Below are 18,395 nucleotides of genomic sequence, written 5' to 3' on the forward strand. Positions count from 1 at the left end.
TTAAGGAAAACTCAGCATTTCTCTTATGAAATTGTCGAGCTGTCATCACTTTTCACCCAACATCCATGAAGCTCTGTTTCCTGAGAGGTGACGTATACCTATGTGGGTATGCTTCTTGATTTGATGATCGTAGACCTGAGGCTCTGTTTCATTAATCAATCCCAGATTCTTCATGGAGGTGGCTATTACCATGGGACTTGTAATCAAGCAAGCTTTGAATTATGGGCATAAGATATTTCACCATAAACCAGAGAAATTCAGAGAGTATGTATCTCTAAGAGCCTAAGGAGAAGACTGAGTCTTGTTAAACTTTATCAGTGACACAAGACAGTATGGAAGTCTCAGAGGCTCATGATCTCAGAGACATGAACACCGTGTAGAATGATCTCAACTCCCAAGAACAAGTGATTCAAAGTACAGTGACTAGGATTCTCATGGCTTCAACTTCCCACTCCAACTGCAGGGGATTCAAGATAGAAAAAAACAGGACACTGGTCCCAGATAGCTAAGGTGCACATCAAAGGAGAGATTTCAATGAGCCTAGGCTCTTGAATCTTCCATACATGTGTGTGTGCTTAGCTGTTCAGGCTCCTCTCCCCATGGGATTTCCCAGGCAAGAATCCCGGAGGGGGCTGAAATCTGCTTCTCCAGGGGATCTTCCCGAACCAGGGATTGAACCAGGTTTTCCTGCATCGAGGATGGATTCTTTACCACTGAGCCATCAGGGAAGCCAATAGGGGGCTAGTTACTGAAAAGAATAAGTGAGATAGTGTTGTTTCTCAGACTTTCAGTTCAGGTCAGTTGCTCAGTCGTGTCTGACTCTTTGCGACACCACGGACTGCAGCACACCAGGCCTCCCTGTCCATCACCAACTCCCGGAGCTTGCTCAAACTCATGTTCATCGAGTTGATGATGACATCCAACCATCTCCTCCTCTGTCATCCCCTTCTCCTCCTGCCTTCAGTCTTTCCCAGCAACAGAGTCTTTTCCAGCGAGTTGGTTCTTCGTATCAGGTGGCCAAAGTATTGGAGTTTCAGCTTCAGCATCAATCCTTCCAGTGAATATTCAAGACTGATTTCCTTTAGGATGGACTGGTTGTATCTCCTTGCTGTCCAAGGGACTCTCAAGAGTCTTCTCCAACACCACAGTTTAAAAGCATCAATTCTTTGATGCTCAGCTTTCTTTATAGTCCAACTCTCACATCCATACATGACTACTGGAAAAACCATAGCTTTGCCAAGACAGACCTTTGTTGGCAAAGTAATGTCTCTGCTTTTTAATATGCTGTCTAGGTTGGTCATGGCTTTTCATCCAAGGAGCAAGCATCTTTTAATTTCATGGCTGCAGTCACCATCTGCAGTGATTTTTGGAGCCCAAAAAAATAAAGTCTCTCACTGTCCCCATTGTTTCCCCATCTATTTACCATGAAGTGGTGGGACTGGATACCATGTTCTTCGTTTTCTGAAAGTTGAGTTTTAAGCCAACTTTTTTACTCTCATCTTCCACTTTCATCATCTCAGATTTTATCGTTCATTAATAAGATTCCCTCTCATCCCTACCTGGATATCTTGTTAAAATGCAGATTTTCATTTAGTAAGTTTGGAATGGGGCCTGAGATTCTGCCTTTCTTACAAGCTTTTTGATGGTCCAAAGACCTCACGTTAAATGTTTGTAAAGCATGTGGGACGTAACTGATTATTTGAAATTACTCCTAGTCATTATCCCAGTTATCCTCATCGAACTCATAAATGTAAACTGCTTCCATTTATATTTAACTATCATGCAATATAATACAGATAAGTTATCAAATTATCCAAGATAATTTTTCTTATAAACTTGGCTTAATCTCAGCAACGGTCTCTGTCTCTATGTGTTTGTTTTCATATTACATGGCTCATTATGCACAATTTTAAAAACCGGAGAGAATGACCATGAAAATATCTTTAACTTATAATTTTGTTAATTATGCATGTCCATTTTAGTATATAAAGAAGAAAATATAATTTATTGAACTGCAGGAAGTTCAGTTCCTACTTTAACCAATCAAAAAATATTATTGTCAATAGTAATACCGGTTGATTTCATTCAATAACAAAATATTATGCTCAATAATAACACCAGTTGTTACGTGTACCAACAAGAAAAAAATTGGAGGAATGTGGCCTAAATTATCTAAAAATGCAGTTATATTTGGAAATCACAGCCTTGTATCAGGAGTTACTTCTCCATTTTTTTCTTTCCTTAATGTAGTTTTATTACTCTTAAACTTTACATAAGTTGTATGTTTGACATTTGTAATTTTTAAATTGAAGGAAAAATTATTATTCGGGGCCCGTGTTTACTCTTGACTTTCTCAAATTAGCATCTTTGTAAAAGAGAGAAAATATCCTTCAAAGTGAAGTGCTTTCCTTTACAGTTAAACATTTTTACAGAATAATGAAGGACATGATAAGTTTTTCCCAAGGCCTAGTTACTCCTTGGCAGTAGATTATGCATTCCAGTATAAAGCTTTTTAATTGTGCTGGGAGTTCAATTCTTCTGTCTTTGATATTTTGGTTTAAGAGCTGAAAGAATTAAGATAATTCCACGAGTAAAATCAACTCAGAGTAGGCACATTGCACAACAATAGGAGGGTTAACATTTTGTAATTTTTTTCCTCAGCTATACAAGAGAATTGAAAAAGTATAAAACCGATCAAAATGGAAATGTATTGTTTACTATTTAGTGAGGTGAGGTGAAGTCGCTCAGTCGTGTCTGACTCTTTGCGACCCCGTGGACTGTAGCCCACAAGGCTCTTCCGTCCATGGGATTTTCCAGGCAATACTGGAGTGGGTTGCCATTTCCTTCTCCAGGGGGTCTTCCCGACCCAGGGATCGAACCCAGGTCTCCCACATTGGAGGCAGACCCTTTAACCTCTGAGCCACCAGGGAAGCCTGTTTACTATTTAGGGTGATATCAAATTATAGTATCTTTGACATGAGTGAGATTTTCAGGCATCATCTGGTTCAATCTCATTTTTAGGTAAAGGAACTGAAATCTCCAGGGGTTAAATGAGTGCAGTTTGTAGCGAGGTTGTTAGGATGAATGCCACAGAATAATGCATTGGCTTAAATTAAACTTCTATAAACAGATCTTAGCATTTCATCCTTTTGTGTACAAAATTATTTCCAATACAAGCGGCAAAATTATTTTGTGAGTTTCAAAGTGCTGAAGGTAAAGTCTTACATTTGTTTATAACCTTCTGAGTCCTATGGGATAAAACACTTATGGCCTCTCCCAAACTTTAGCAAAGTAAATGACTTTTCCTTGAAACATCCATTTTAGGAACTGTTTCCACGAAAGTTCCTGTCTATTCCCAAGTGTGTGAACCCCATGACGCTATGGATTTGGAGTTAACACCTGAAGATCACGTGAGAACAATTAGTTTAAGTGAGGGTCACAGAAGGTGGAAATCAGAACTTATGATCAGAGATTATTTTTTTGTTTTAGATTTTCAACTGAAAATAAGAAACTGCTATAAGAAAAATGTCTCTTCAATAGGATGTATAGGCCTTCCAATACCCAAACTCAGCTTTTGCACAGATGGAGAATGTATATTCACTGTTGGTCTTATAAAATTGGTCCAAAATGCCTGACTTCTAAGTGATTGCTCTTTGGGTGGTAATTCCTGTTAAGATAGGAATGATCAAAGCAAGTTTAACGTTGAAAACAGGTATGATTCCTGAATTTGGATGAGAAATTTTATTCATGAGTATCAAAAACAGAAGGGATACAGTCTTGTTGAGGGTAAAAGTCTAAGGGGTTGAGTGTCAAAGAGTTCCCTTGAGATGTCTCTGCACTGTCAACACCTGGGGTTGCTCTTTAAAGATCATCACGTCTTTAGGCCTGGTGTACAGCAATAAGGAGACTTAGGTTCCAAACAGCTGCATTTCTGATTTATCTAGATCCATGATTCATATCCATTCTTTCATTGTCTTTAGAAATTAGATTTATGCCTCTTCTCCCACCCAATTGTTTGCCTGATATATCTTCTTTTTGGCAGAAATTTTTTTTTTAAGTTGAATCTCAACCTTATGAAAAAGTAGATCTGTGATATTTTAATGATTTACATTATTTGCTGTTCAACCCTTTGTTATCTATACTGGAGTCTTTTTTTAAAACAGCATGCAAACACACACACACGCACATGGTAATGAGGAAGAACTCAGTGAGAATGTATGGAACTACTCATTTTCTTAAAATGATAATTTTATTGAAAAAAGAAAGAATGTACAAAAAACAAATTTTACCACTATTAACATGAGTATAACTGTTCCTAGAGCTTTATGGACAAGTATTCAATTTTACCAAGTGATGACAAAAATTGTTTGTTTTCTGTGTCAGTTTTTACCCAGGTGAAATTTTATCAAATTTCTAATCAGCTCTAACTTCAGCTCTAACCCTGGTTGTTATGGGAATTTGAGAGGAAAAAATGCCATCTTGGATGAAGTAGAAAGCTGTGGGGAGAGAGCAAATTAACGAAGATGGCATGTTCAGGCTCTCTCCCCCCACGTTCTGTAGACAATTATGCAACGGCTGAGATCGCTTATAGCACTGTGGTGAGGAGCTGCTTTGGGTGATATGGATATATGAGTTCCACCCGTAAAATGGCAGGAATTACTGCCTCATGGCTGCGTCCCTTCAATCAGCCAGAGAGGAAAGAATATAGCGTGTTTACTGTTGCGTCTGGCGTCAGCCAAGAGAGAATATTGCTGTGGCTGCTGTGCCAGTCAGGAGAGAGTTTGTGTTGTGTTAGGGTGTGCTGTGGCCGTTGCCAAGAGAGAACAAACTTGTCTGCGGTTCCTGCAGCTCCTCTAGTCTCCTTCCCAACCTCTTAGCTCACGCCTTGCCCACCCTAGGTTCAGTGAACAGTGCGACGAGTATAAGCAGTGAGACAATTGGCATCAGGAACAGAATGAACAGAGATACAAAAGCCCAAATTAATACTAATGTCTATTCTTCATAAACTACACTGCTGCTGCTGCTGCTGCTACTGCTGCTGCTGCTGCTGCTGCTACTGCTGCTAAGTCGCTTCAGTCGTGTCCATCTCTGTGTGACCCCATAGACGGCAGCCCACCAGGCTCCCCAGTCCCTGGGATTCTCCAGGCAAGAACACTGGAGTGGGTTGCCATTTCCTTCTCCAATGCATGAAAGTGAAAAGTGAAAGTGAAGTCGCTCAGTCATGTCTGACTCTTAGCGACCCCATGGACTGCAGCCCACCAGGCTCCTCCATCCATGGGATTTTCCAGGCTAGAGTGCTGGAGTGGGGTGTCATTGCCTTCTCCAATAAACTACGCTAGGAGGCAGTAAAGCAGAAGTCATGATATTACTCTTCTGGTTTGATAGCCATCCAGCTGGGGCTCCTGGCACAACCATCCCCATCCTGTAAGTAATATCGCAGGTGATGTCCTAAAGTCGTAGTGGAAATACACTCTCTGGCTTGAATCCCTCAGGGAAACGATGACCAAAGTTTGGCAAGAGGCCATGGCCTCCCTCTTGAAGGACACTATCAGAAGTCTCCAACCTGCAGAAAGCTCTCACCCAACAGACAGAATCTAGTTTGAACAACTCCCAAGGACACTGTATTTTAAAGAGACAAACATTGCTGGGTTGGTTTTACCACATTTCTTAAAAAACCTTATGACAAGGAAGCCTTCAGAAGTGAATTTCTCAATGGTGGTACCTACATGAATTGTCTCCATGCAATCGCCAATCTTACGACTGAGAATCTGGGAAATTAAGAAGTTGAGAGGAAAAGGAACCTGAGTAAGTGGTAGAGAGGGAGAGAAGTCTGGAATCACGCCAAAGAGCAAGCATGTGGAAATGCTTGGTCTTCCTGAGGAGGCCTGTGGACGGCTGCACAGGAGACGCAGCTGAGGTCCATGGGAGCCTGATTATTGAGGGACACATTCAGCTCATCTTTAAAGATAGATTGGACATGCCCTTTCTCAAACCTAAAGCTGGAAAACTTCCTTTCCTTAGCCTCTTTAATACTCTTCATATTACTTCCGGACAAAGGACGAAATATTGAATATGACTCTTCTTTTCCCAAACTCAACTCTCAACGGCCTTGTCTTTCTTAACCAAGTCTCATTTTCTCCATTTCTCCCCTTTTCCCTCAGACACTTGTGCCCTCAAACCATGTGAAATTAATTTTGGATCAATCACTTTAGGTACTAGTCTAGCTCATTTCCTTATTTTTCCCTGAAGGTAAACCTCTAAACAAAATGGTCTTTTGTGAACAGTAAAAATCGTTTGGTCAGCAGATCGCCAGCTTTTGCTTGCAGTTGATGTTAACTGGCTTAGATGTGTACCCGAAGCAATACAGTGCTTTATGGACCAGTAATACCTTTACTTCAGGACAGGATTCTACGGAAGGTCCAGCTTCCCTTTCACAGTCAGAGTGGTGGGAGGTCAAGATAAGAAGATCTGTACTTGTGTTTTAGAGATTTTCCCTTCTCCAACATTTTCATGAAGTAAATGAAAATGATGTCTACTCCATCTTCCATTGACTAGAACCACCACCGCCATTGTCCATCTCATAGTTTTGTGTGTTTTTTTTTCAATTTTTAAAAAAATTTATTTAGTTAGTTTCGGCACTTAGGCTCAGTTGCAGCTTATCTGCTTAGTTGCCCGGAGACATGTGAAATCTCCCTACACAAGGAATCTTCGAACCCATGTCCCCTGCATTGGCAGGAAGATTCTTAAACCCTAGACCACCAGGGAAGTCCTCTAGCCCATAGGTTTAAATGGAAATAATCTTGCTTAATCTTCAATAAATTCTGAAAGAAACTTCTATGTTCTCTCCACATACTTTAATTTATAGGATCATCCCAACATTGGTCCTGAGACTCATTCTTGGAACACTTCAAAGTTTTAATAGCATCAATTAATAGCAGCAATTCTGTGTGCATTTGTATAGCACTCTGTAGTTTTAAAAGAAATTTCAGAAAATGAAAATATCAAGTCAGATCTAAAACTTCCAGTCTATAAGAATAACTTGACTTTTCACCTTATTGCTGTCAGCTGATAAATGTCTCCTTGCTCTTTTGGTATTACACTGAAATGGCATACTCTTGGGAAATATTAAGTAGTTATTTTTCTCACATGGAAAGAAACTGACTGGGTAAATGTAATTTCGTGTTAATTCAAAAGACCTTTTAGAAGACATGTTATAAAGACTAGGAGATCTTAAAATAACAATATTGGTATTTTCATATCAAATATGTTTACTGTAATAACTCAGATTAAAGACAGATTGCATACTTCTTAGTTTCTGTTTATTTTTTAAGTTGATGGTATATGCAATCTGCATTGCATTATAGATTGTTTTCTTCAAAAATGTTTGAAAATACAGGGGAAAAAAGCAAAAAAAAATACAACAAACACTCATGATTTTGCCACTCAAAATTGATATTTTTAACATTTTTGTCATTAAAACAGTCAAAGTCCACTTTGAAATTCATTGACTTTCTAAAGTGTGTTTGTAGAAGTGGAATTATAAAAGTGGGATCTTCTCATGATGTCAATCTCTTTTCCTGAAGTATAATACCGGTTGTGATAAAAGCTGAAATATACCAACAGTCAAACTCTGACACAATCTGACTTCTCCAATATGTTGCCCACATGCTATTGGCTATTACTTACTCTCACCATGACTACCAAATAAATTAATACATCAACATAATCAAATGATATAAATAACCACTAATGATACCTGTTGGGTATTTTATCCACAATGATTTCATTTCTGAACTCATACAAATTTTGTATTACTTTGGAGAGGTTTGCCACTGCTAATAATTATATAAACTATTTTCTTGTATGATGAGAAAAAATATACATAATTCCTATCCTGTAATGCTAGTGAAGCAACACAGAGGCCATAAATACAATTTCCCCTCTAAGAAAACACTCAGCAACTGCTTTTTTATTTTTAAAGGGAGTAGACTTATTTCTAAATTACTTTAAAGAAAGAGTATTTAAATGTTAACCTGGGTGCTAGCTCTCTTAGGGAAAGAAATAGGAAGATGAAACAGAGGAACATTCCTAGAAATGAGTGTGTGACCTATGTGGTCCTTACAGTAAATTATACTAATTCTACATTGATGTTTATGTGTTGTGGCCCTATTAAGCTGATATAACTTTTCCATTAAGTGGGCAGGTGGATTTCCTGTAGTACCCCAAGGGCCTGAAGAGGTATATTGTTTTCTCGTGTTTCCATTACAACATAGCGACTCAGAGGGAATCCTCTGTGGTATTTTCACATAGGTTGTGAATCTTTTATCTGTAGGTTGTGTTTGTATCTGAGAGATGAATATTAATAGCCTCTTGGCAGCAGAGTGACTTTCTTAAAACAGGGGTTTCCCTGTGTATGGGTGGATTAACCTTTCAAAATATATGTTTCTACTTAAACCACTTGGTTACTGTTTGATTCAAAGGCTGCCATAAAGACACCCTCTCCTCGTCTCTATTAGAGCTTGTAGTACACTTCCCTAGATCTGAGAGGAACTTTCAGTATAGAACAAGGTAAGTAACGTATCCTCCTGCCTGTACTTTCATTTTGCTTACTTATCAGAGTTTGCTGTAACTTAATTTTTTTTTAAAATGCCTAGAGCTTTCATGTTAAAATGGTGTGTATGACTGATTTTTGAGTTTGGTAATATTAGCAGTTAAGATCTGGTTTCGTGTATTCCAGGGGAAATGAGATAGAATTTATAAAATGTAGTATTGTGTGATGTTCTCCTTCAAAATTTTACAGCTTTCACCCACTAGTCCTTTGGTGCATGTCAAGTAAGAGAAGCTTCTGAAATGACACATTTAACTAAGTGACGGTATCCTATTTACTATTTCTAACAAATCTTTAAATAATAACTAAATTTAGGCACTCATGAATAGTTTTATTACGTTTGTCCTCTTAGGTGATATTGCAGGGTTCAGCAGTCTTGAGTATGCTGTAATCAGTGCAAGGGTCCAGGCAGTGTGTGTCACTGTGGTAGACAGCCTTCAGTATACATTTCATGTATGATTCATGTAGCATCATGTTGATGGAAAGCATAGAAAGTTCTAAATATAAAATCACTGGGTTGGTTTATTTCATCAAATTTTCCAAAGGAGGGTGGAAAACAGACTTTCATAGGTGTAATTCTAATGTCAGCGATCAGATTGACATCCCAGGAACATTCATTCTTAAAGCCAACAGTGAACAAATGTACTCAAGATGACTATGACCGGGTGATGAGTTTATCACTGATCTAGCAATAGTAAGTGTCTGGTTTAGTCACAAGATTTTCTACTGTGAAACACTAAGGGACTTCATTCTTAGGGAATCTCAGGCAATGCCCTGTTGCAGAAACCTGGAAAGACCTTTTTAAAATGGCAAAGCATCCAAGGACTTGCTCTCACAGCAGAAGGCCTGCATAGCATCTTAACGTTATGAGTGACAAGCAAGTATTTGTAAAATGGATCCCAGTGTTAACACAGGCCATTTTCAGAAATGTTCTCCTCAAATTTTGGAAGCTACTTTTTTAAAAATAAGAATTGTAATACATTTTTAAAATCCAGAAAATGAAGAGAAACAAATCCTCAAAGGTTTTCTCCTTTTTCACTTTCTTTACATCTCTCTCTGACTCTTTCCTGTCTTTTGGTCTCTCTCTCCTCTCTGCCCCCTTCTCAGCTGGTTTCCCTCACTCTTCACTAAGTTTACATTTTAATTAGTGCATCATTGGCTTCCTGTATAATTTTTCCATTGAAATTTTTAGCCACTGAATAATTTCCCAATTTTAATGAGATAAATGAGGCATGAATGGGAAAGAAATAGTATTTCTTAAACATAGGAAATTTAGTATTAAACTCAATTCCTCCTGCTAAAGGAACCCAAAAGACAGACGTCAAAGGGACCCGAGGAACAATGGAAAGACAGGCACCATCCTAGATGCCTCATCAGTCAAGGTCCTGACTGATGCCTCGACCACCTTCTTCCACTGGGGTTAAGCGTCCTTACCTACACAGTGAGGGGGTAGGGGGAGGAGGGGATGAAGATGCTTACTAAGTTCTTTGTCAACTGAATACTTCCTGCCAAGGATAAAGCCTGAGGCCTTATTTTAACTGTTAGCTTTAAAAAATTGCTTTTTAATGTTTTACTCTTAAATGCTTTAGCTATCAATTTGTAAACATTGCTTCCTCATTAAGATTAGATAATGAAGAAATCTCAGAGGAAAACCTGTTAGTCACAGTTGTTCTGCCATCTGTTTGGAGTTGTGACAGTTTAGATATTTCAAATATTGTTTTCATGAAGGAAGAAGGATTTAAAATAAAATAAAACATATTTTACACACATATGTCCTCAAGTCTTTAAGAAAGAGGACAGAATTTTAAAAATGTCTTTGTACTGAAATTGCCCAGAGAATGAGTAAAAAATCTATTTTATTTGAAAACACTACCAACATGAAGCATTCCCAGGTTTTAAAATAAAAACAACATATGAGTGGAAATTATTCTAGTGACTGCAAAGCACAGTTCCAACAAATGGATCCATTAATTGATCTAAGAATGTAAAAAACCTTGGGTGACAGATAATGAGTCACAGTGGGGCAGTTAGTCTACAGTTAGTAGATGATTATGGTAAGTAATCAAAGGTAATTGTTCTATGCTTTTGCTAATCTGACGCACTAAATTCTGCAAGAAGAAACATATTAAGTAGAGTAATTCATAAAATACATTTGAAAGTAAATTACTTTTTTCACAGTTTTAAAATATATCTTAAATTACAAAGATGGTGAAATGTTTCCTTTTGATGTGAATAAATATTGATAAATAGTTATGTCCAGATGACAGATTATATGCTTACAATGTATATCAGTAGATTCTCCGTAGTTTGCCATATTCGCTATTTTTCCTTTGGTTTTAAGGAATACATTATCACTTTTTAACCAACTCTTGACTAGGGGAAAAGTGTTCAAAAGTGTTCTGGGAAGAAAGCTTACTTTTTTTTTTTAACTACAAATGGCAAAACGACTGTAGTTATTAAAACATGCAAAAAACTGTTCAGTCTAAACTATAGGAAAATGTGCTCCCCTTTTGAATTTTTCTTGTAGAGAAGAAGATAAAATATTGGAAGAGTATCAAAAAAATCAAATTTGATTTATAATTGAAAAATATGAGTGGGAAGATTCTTAACCTTAAGATGTTTCATGTAGACAAATTTAACCCTACTTAAATGTGTGTTAAAAATAACAGATTTCTAATTAGAGATTATTCTGTTGCATATTTAAAAACAAGAAAGAATATAAAAAAATAAAATCATAATTATTAACATTAGATAAGGCTATAACTATATAATTAGTCTGAAAGGATCTTGAATTTCATAGTGAAAATGAAAGGATAGATTCTCTCTATTTGAAATCCTGTGTCCAGGGGTCAGGTTTCATCTCAACCTCTTAAATCAGAAAGTATTTATTAAAATCTCAGAACTGAGCTTATTAATTTTTATTATACATGTATTTTTGTTAAACAATAATTTATTTTCATTTGAGTCATATTAGATAGCATTTTATATATATATATACATATATACTTTTATATATACATTTGTTAATCTGGCGATAATTACCTGAATTTTAAAATTCCAAGGTAATTTATATGTAGTCACAGATATTTAGAATTCCTTGATGTTAATAATAATGATAATAACATGTTATTATTATTCTTTTGAAAGTATAGTCACTGATATGGTTTCTATTGCTAAAAATTTGGTGCATATTGCCATAAAATAATACATCTTTAATCTCCCACTATCATAATTATCAACAAAGCAATCAGCCTTCGTAAATAATAACATACATAAAACATTCATGTCCCTTTAGAATCACTTTCTCTGCCAGTTTTCTAGTGAGTTTTGAATGTTAAAGCATATTTAAATTCTACAATATTTATTTAGAACTTACTATTCACCAGACAAATCAGGGCAAATCTTGTAGTGGAGGCAAACTGGCAATGCTTTCAAGAGTAACCTCTTGTCTAACCTTTATGTTTTTCTGTTTGAAGATAGGAAGTATTACTGTCACTTCACAGATGAGGATACTGGGTCTCAGAGAGTTTAGTTTGCCAAGAGTCACAAAGTTTGTTGAGTGTTAGAGTTAGACTGGAACTCACATCTTTTGACATTTACTTAATCTAATATTTTTTGTAATAGGCTCAGATGGTAAAGAATATACGTGTTAAGAAAAGTGAATTTATAAATTAGGGGACCTCAATGAAGTTCTTCAACAGAAATCCAAAGTTTGAGAATAATTCCTTAGACAGAATTGGATAAAGGCCCAGAGTAAGCACATCTTTGTCCTGCTGTAGAATGAAGGGTCATTCTATGGACAACACATTCCTCTCTATGGGGTAAGAATTGGCCGTTGGTCACATTTCAGCAAGCCTTTAAGATTTATGTGTCACAGTGATACTGCAATATATGTCATTTTAGGATGACCAACTTCACAGCACCGAAGTGTTGGAAAAGCTCTTACCCATTGTGATATCCTGGAGAAGGAAATGGCAACCCACTCCAGTACTCTTGCCTGGAAAATTCCATGGATGGAGGAGCCTGGTAGGCTACAGTCCATGGGGTCGCAAAGAGTCAGACGCGACTTAGCAACTTCACTTTCACTTTCAGTTTCACTACTGTGATATCCAATCTCTTCAAATTTGCGGGATCAACTTATCCAGGGATGAGCGAGTTTAATGACAGATTTGGTGATGGAATCTTGGTCTCTTGACTTCTGATTCAAGAACTTTTCCAATTTCAGTCCTCAAATGTTAGTTTTTCATATAGAAGTAGTGTAGGTGCCCTGAAGTGCTTGAACAAAAGAATCTGTGGTTGTGAAGAATTTTACTTTACTACCATAAAGCAAAACAGGCTTCTTAGAAGGAAATAGATGATAAAAGTCCCCTAATTTGGCACCTTTCTCAGAAATATGAAGTGGAAAAAAAAAAAAAAAAAGGCCCTTCTTTTAAGGGTTTTTTTTTTTTGGTTTAGCCAAACAATGGGTACCCCAAAATCTCTTTCTTTTTTTTTAATTTCCCTCATCATTACTGTAAATGAGAGTAATGTGTAATTTTCCTCTCTTCCAATTTCTTCCACATCTACAATCAAAGGGCCTTAAATACTTATTTAGATATAGGAATCTTTCTTACCAGAGAAAGTAAATGAATGAAAATCGAGAACAAATACTTATTTTTTTTGAATGACATTGCTGTATTCTTTAAAAGCCTTGAGCATATGTCTTATTTATTTGTAATTTATAGAAATTTTGTGAAATATTTCAGTGAAATCTTAGCTGTTTGCTTATAAATTTAGGTTGTTCTTTTAAACACCTGGTATGCTTTATAGTCCCTTTTCCAGGCTAAGGGAATTCCTTTTTCAATATAAAATGGTTTTAATAGGGAGCTCTGGGGGTAACACTTCTTGAACAGAAAACGGTTTCAAGAGTGATTTAGACTAAACTAAGGTTGTACTCTTGCCTGGAGAATCCCTTGGACAGAGGACCCTGGTGGGCTACAGTCCATGGGGTCACAGAGTAGGACATGACTGAGTGACTAACGCACAAACACACACGCAAGGTATTATTAGGAAATCTTATTCAATATTTTGTATTAAAAATGTTACAGTTCCATGCACAACTAATTGCTGGCATAATTAATATTCTTCAATTCATTCAATAGTGTGGTGCATTTAGCATATTACAGGCACTGTACCAGACACTGGGAATTCAAGGTATGCAAAGCACATGAAAAAATACAGAATTTACAGTCTAGTGGAGAAGAATGGCCTTAAACAGATACTCGCTCACACACCAAAATAATCAAATTACGGTTATGATAAATGCTCCAAAGGAGCGATGTATACAGCTGTAAGAATCATGCTAAAGGAATCTGTGCAATAGAAGTCAGGAAAGATTTACTTTGAGGGGAAGAGCCATCTAAAAGGAAGCAACAGCAGCTTCAAAGTTTACAGCAGAAGGGAGAACGGCACCTTCAAGGAAGTGACAGAAATTCTAGTAGGTGATAAGAAAACTGGTTGGAAGGTGCTCCTGGGTCAACAGGGGAGAGGGGAGCATTTTCAGTTATCATGGCTGGGTGCCGGTGGTGTCAAGCATCTTGCAGAACTGGGAGATTTGCCCCACAAGAAAGAACCATCTCTTCCTACATCCAATAGTGACCAGTCTGAGACAAGCAGAGCCTTTTAATGATGAAAAGGACTTTGGTCACTGTAACGGAAAGCCATGAAGGTGGTTTATTTTAGGGGTGGAGAGAAGGGAGATGACAAGCTCAAATATGTATTTTGGAAAGGTCACTAGGTCTACAGTTTAGAGTGCAGACTGAAGGGAACCAAAACTGGGATGAACCAAACTAGTTAGGATGCAACTTTAGTGGTCTAGGTGAACTATCATCAGTGGTTTGCAAGCATTTGGTAAGAAGCTATAAAATACTTGAAATAATTTCTTACCAGCCAATGTAATAGAATAGTAAGCATAAAGAGAAGTTTATTTGGCCCCTTCTTTCCCCAATTTGTTCTTGAGTTTTGTATAAGTCACTTGATTTTAAGGAGAACCAAACACAGAAGACTGGCTTCCAAGGTGCTGCAGTGGTAAAGAATCTACCTGTCAATGCAGGAGACCAAAGAGATACAGGTTCAGTCCCTGGGCTGGGGAGATGCCCTGGAGCAGAAAATGGCAACCCACTCCAGTATTCTTGCCTGAGAAATCCCAAGGACAGAGGAACCTGGCAGGCTACAATCCACGGGGTCACAAAGAGTTGAACACGGCTAAGTGACAGCACACACACACACACAAACAGAAGAGCAGCCCCCCGTCCCCTTCCCGCCACAGAGGCTAACCCAGCAGTGATTCTGGTCGTTGTCCCCAGGGCTGGCCACACGTATTTGCCAGTGATTATCACAGAATTTTAGAATTCAAGGGACATTAAAGGTAATCTTATTGGCCCTGATTCTGTAGAAGAGGGCTGAAATCTAGACAAAATAATTAAAATGCTTAAATTTTTACATCTAGTTAACTTAGGAATTGGGGCCAGAAAAAAATAATAAAAGTTCCATCAAATTCTGCTTTCTAATCTAATGTTTTTCTTATGTTTCTTTCTTACTAATAATTGCAAGTATCTAAAAAGGTATGCATGATTATTTGCATATTGGGAACAAATAAACTGATGCTTTGAAAATTATAAATGGCTATGAAAAATAGACCTAATAGTTGTGGAAAGTCAACAGAAATATTTTTTAAGAGCATTGTTTTTTGTTTGTTCACTTTGCTTTTGTGTGTGTGTGTGTTTTAATGAATTTAAAGCCTTTAAGCAGGACATTTATTTGCTTGTTCTCCACAGGCCCTTCCGCCACATAATGTCACCAATTTATCTTAGCTTCCTGAGCCTGCAGGCATTTTCCCACTCCTGACTGAAACCATTGCTCTTTTTCCAGATTCTACTTAACCAGCTCAGCATGGACTAACCATGCTGTCTATTCTATCTCTAAAATGTAGACTGGCACTCAAGGCATACTGCATGCTCGTAGCTAAGGACATTCACTTATATCTGCCTCTAAAAGTTGAGTGGCACATTTACCAAGAGTAGGTCTTATCTGTCCCCCCAAGTGATGTGTGACTAGTTTAATTTTTTTTGTAATTAAATAATTTAAATAAAATTTATACAAGCTGATGATTCATGAGTACAAAAAAAGATAAAAGAATTGTGCAGTGCAAGCTAATTTGAGTACCTTGGAAACATCCAATGAAGGTAACTTGCCAAATTTAAATTAAATGTGGGTGAGGCAAATTTAAAAGATTGGAAAAAGATCATAGAGTTCTAAAAGCATTCTATTTTCAGACAGCATTGAAATGGCTTACAATTCGAGTTCCCTTGTAAAGAAACTAAAACTAGAATTCACGGAGGGTTTGTTGTGGGCCTGAATGTCTATATGAAATACCATCAGTAGACCCCATTTGAGAAAAGAAGGCTTGGCAACTCATGTACACTTGTGTATCTTAAGTGACAATGAATGAATATGGGATTAATGTATTATTCTTCATGAGTCTCAGTTTTAACCAAGTTTTTGATCCACTGAGTACCTGTAAGTCTCTTATGTGATGATGAGAAAGCATTTATATATATTAGACCAAAATATATCATTTCTTTTAAAATCAATATAACTGATTTAAAATATGTAAGTATGAGTGTATATATGTATGTGTATGTTTTTCAGCATAGTATCTTATAAAATAGTATTTATCACATATAGATATAAGGATAATAATTTTCATGATGGTTTAGTACTTGCCTAGGACATTTCATCCTAAATGTATTGAACCTGGTTAACATTTAATTTAACCAGGAGGCCTCTGGAATGAAACTGATTTTCTGGGTAAGTATTATGAGTTCTAAACTGTATACCCCAGAGGGCAGAGCATTTTATGTTGGCCTCTGGAATGAAACTGATTTTCTGGGTAAGTATTATGAGTTCTAAACTGTATACCCCAGAGGGCAGAGCATTTTATGTTGATAAAAATCACGTGTCAGCTTCAGATTCTGTTTTAAGTAAAACTCTCATCCCTTTAATTGCACATTTATTTTGACACATTTCAATGCTATAGCATAGTCTTAATCAACAAAACAAACTTATACAGTGGTAGAAGAATTCTTTGGCAATTTTTTAATGTGATATTTTCAAGGTCTGTAAAACCCGTTTCTGCATTGTTGACTATGACTAGTAATGCTCACACCCTAGTCCTTGAACTCGACTTTAAAAAAGCCAAGTGTGTTAAAAGCTGTCACCACAAATGGCAAAACATTCAGAAAACTTGGCTTATTTCCAAAAGTAAGTTTATCCTCTAAAGTTGGGTTATTTTGGAACTGTGAATTCTGTAAACTTCTGCTTAAACAATCAGTTTATGATCTTCACTGAGGTACTGAAACCCATCCAAGAATCCAAGACATCTTTTGGTTTAGTTAAACAGAGAGCAACAGCTGTTTCTTGAGCAGTAAGAAACTCCTTGAAAAGAGGAAAAACTGGTAGGGGAAGAGAAGAGGAAAAAAAATTAACCAAATGATGTAAACAAATGTTTTCAGTTTTAGCCAAGAGGATGCTGTAAACCATTTAGGTACTCTAACTTCTGTGGTCTTTAATTGTAAATCTTTTGGTTTCCAGAAATTACACGTGCCTTATACTAATTTCCCCTCAGGAAAGCTAAAGTATAAAACAACTTTAAGTAAAAATTTAAGTTATTTTGTTTTCAAATTTCTTTCATGCAAATGGTAAAAACAAATACAAATAATCCACCAAAAATATCTGAGCAACTGCTATTGGCCATAGTAAAACCTATTACCCTCAAACTATTACTTGTCAATATCAGTTATTTTTTATTTTCACATCTCTCACATTTTCACATTTCACACATCTTTTATACAATTAGATATCCTTCTTAATTCTACTGTTAAAATATTTGATCCTCACTGTGATATAAGTACCAGGTGGGATCCTGAGTATATGAAAATAAGAAACACCTAGATTTGGGCCTCTAAGATTAAGCATCCTATTTTCTCAACCAGATGATGAATTCTTTGAAAGCAAACACCTATTTACTTGGAATCTTAGAAGAGAGAAGCTTAGAGTCAAAATGAACCTTAGAAGATATTGTCTATACTGATCCCCATACCCCAAGCTCTCCCAATATGAGATCCTTTCACCTACCATGAGTCAAGGTGGTGAAATGATCACAAGTATTTGCCTCCTTCCTCCGAAGACTCCATTACAATGACACCCATAAACAAGTATAGTGTGCTAGCTACACACCAGGCACTACTGTATAAATATTACATGTATCAACATATTTTAGCCTCATTACAGCCCTAATGAGCCAAATACTATTATTATCCCCACCTTACCTAAGAGGAAACAGAGACATACAAAGGTTGTAACACCTCGGTCAACCAGTCATCAGAGGGGAAAGATTGCACTTGGGCAGTCTTGTTTCCAAGTCTGCTCTTAATCATTATGCTCCTGTAGATGCAAAAAGAAAAAAGTGTGTAAAATTTTAAAAGTTAAAAAAAAAAAAAAAGCTTACAAACTAATAGTTTTCACCCTATATATTTAAACCCCTAATATTACTTAGCTTTACAGTCTTCACTTTATTTACCAAACTTTTAAAGGCCAAAATAATTTAGGCCTTTTCCAAAAATTTCCAAAAAAATGTGCCATGGATTCTAGAAGTAATTTCAGAAGAGAGGTCTTAGTATTTAATGCATACTAGCTTTGTTTGCAGGGAGCAATCATATTATAGTTACACTTCTCATCAAGAATGATA

Source organism: Capricornis sumatraensis, chromosome 7 (genome assembly GCF_032405125.1).
Source record: "Capricornis sumatraensis isolate serow.1 chromosome 7, serow.2, whole genome shotgun sequence".
Lineage (NCBI taxonomy): Eukaryota > Metazoa > Chordata > Mammalia > Artiodactyla > Bovidae > Capricornis > Capricornis sumatraensis.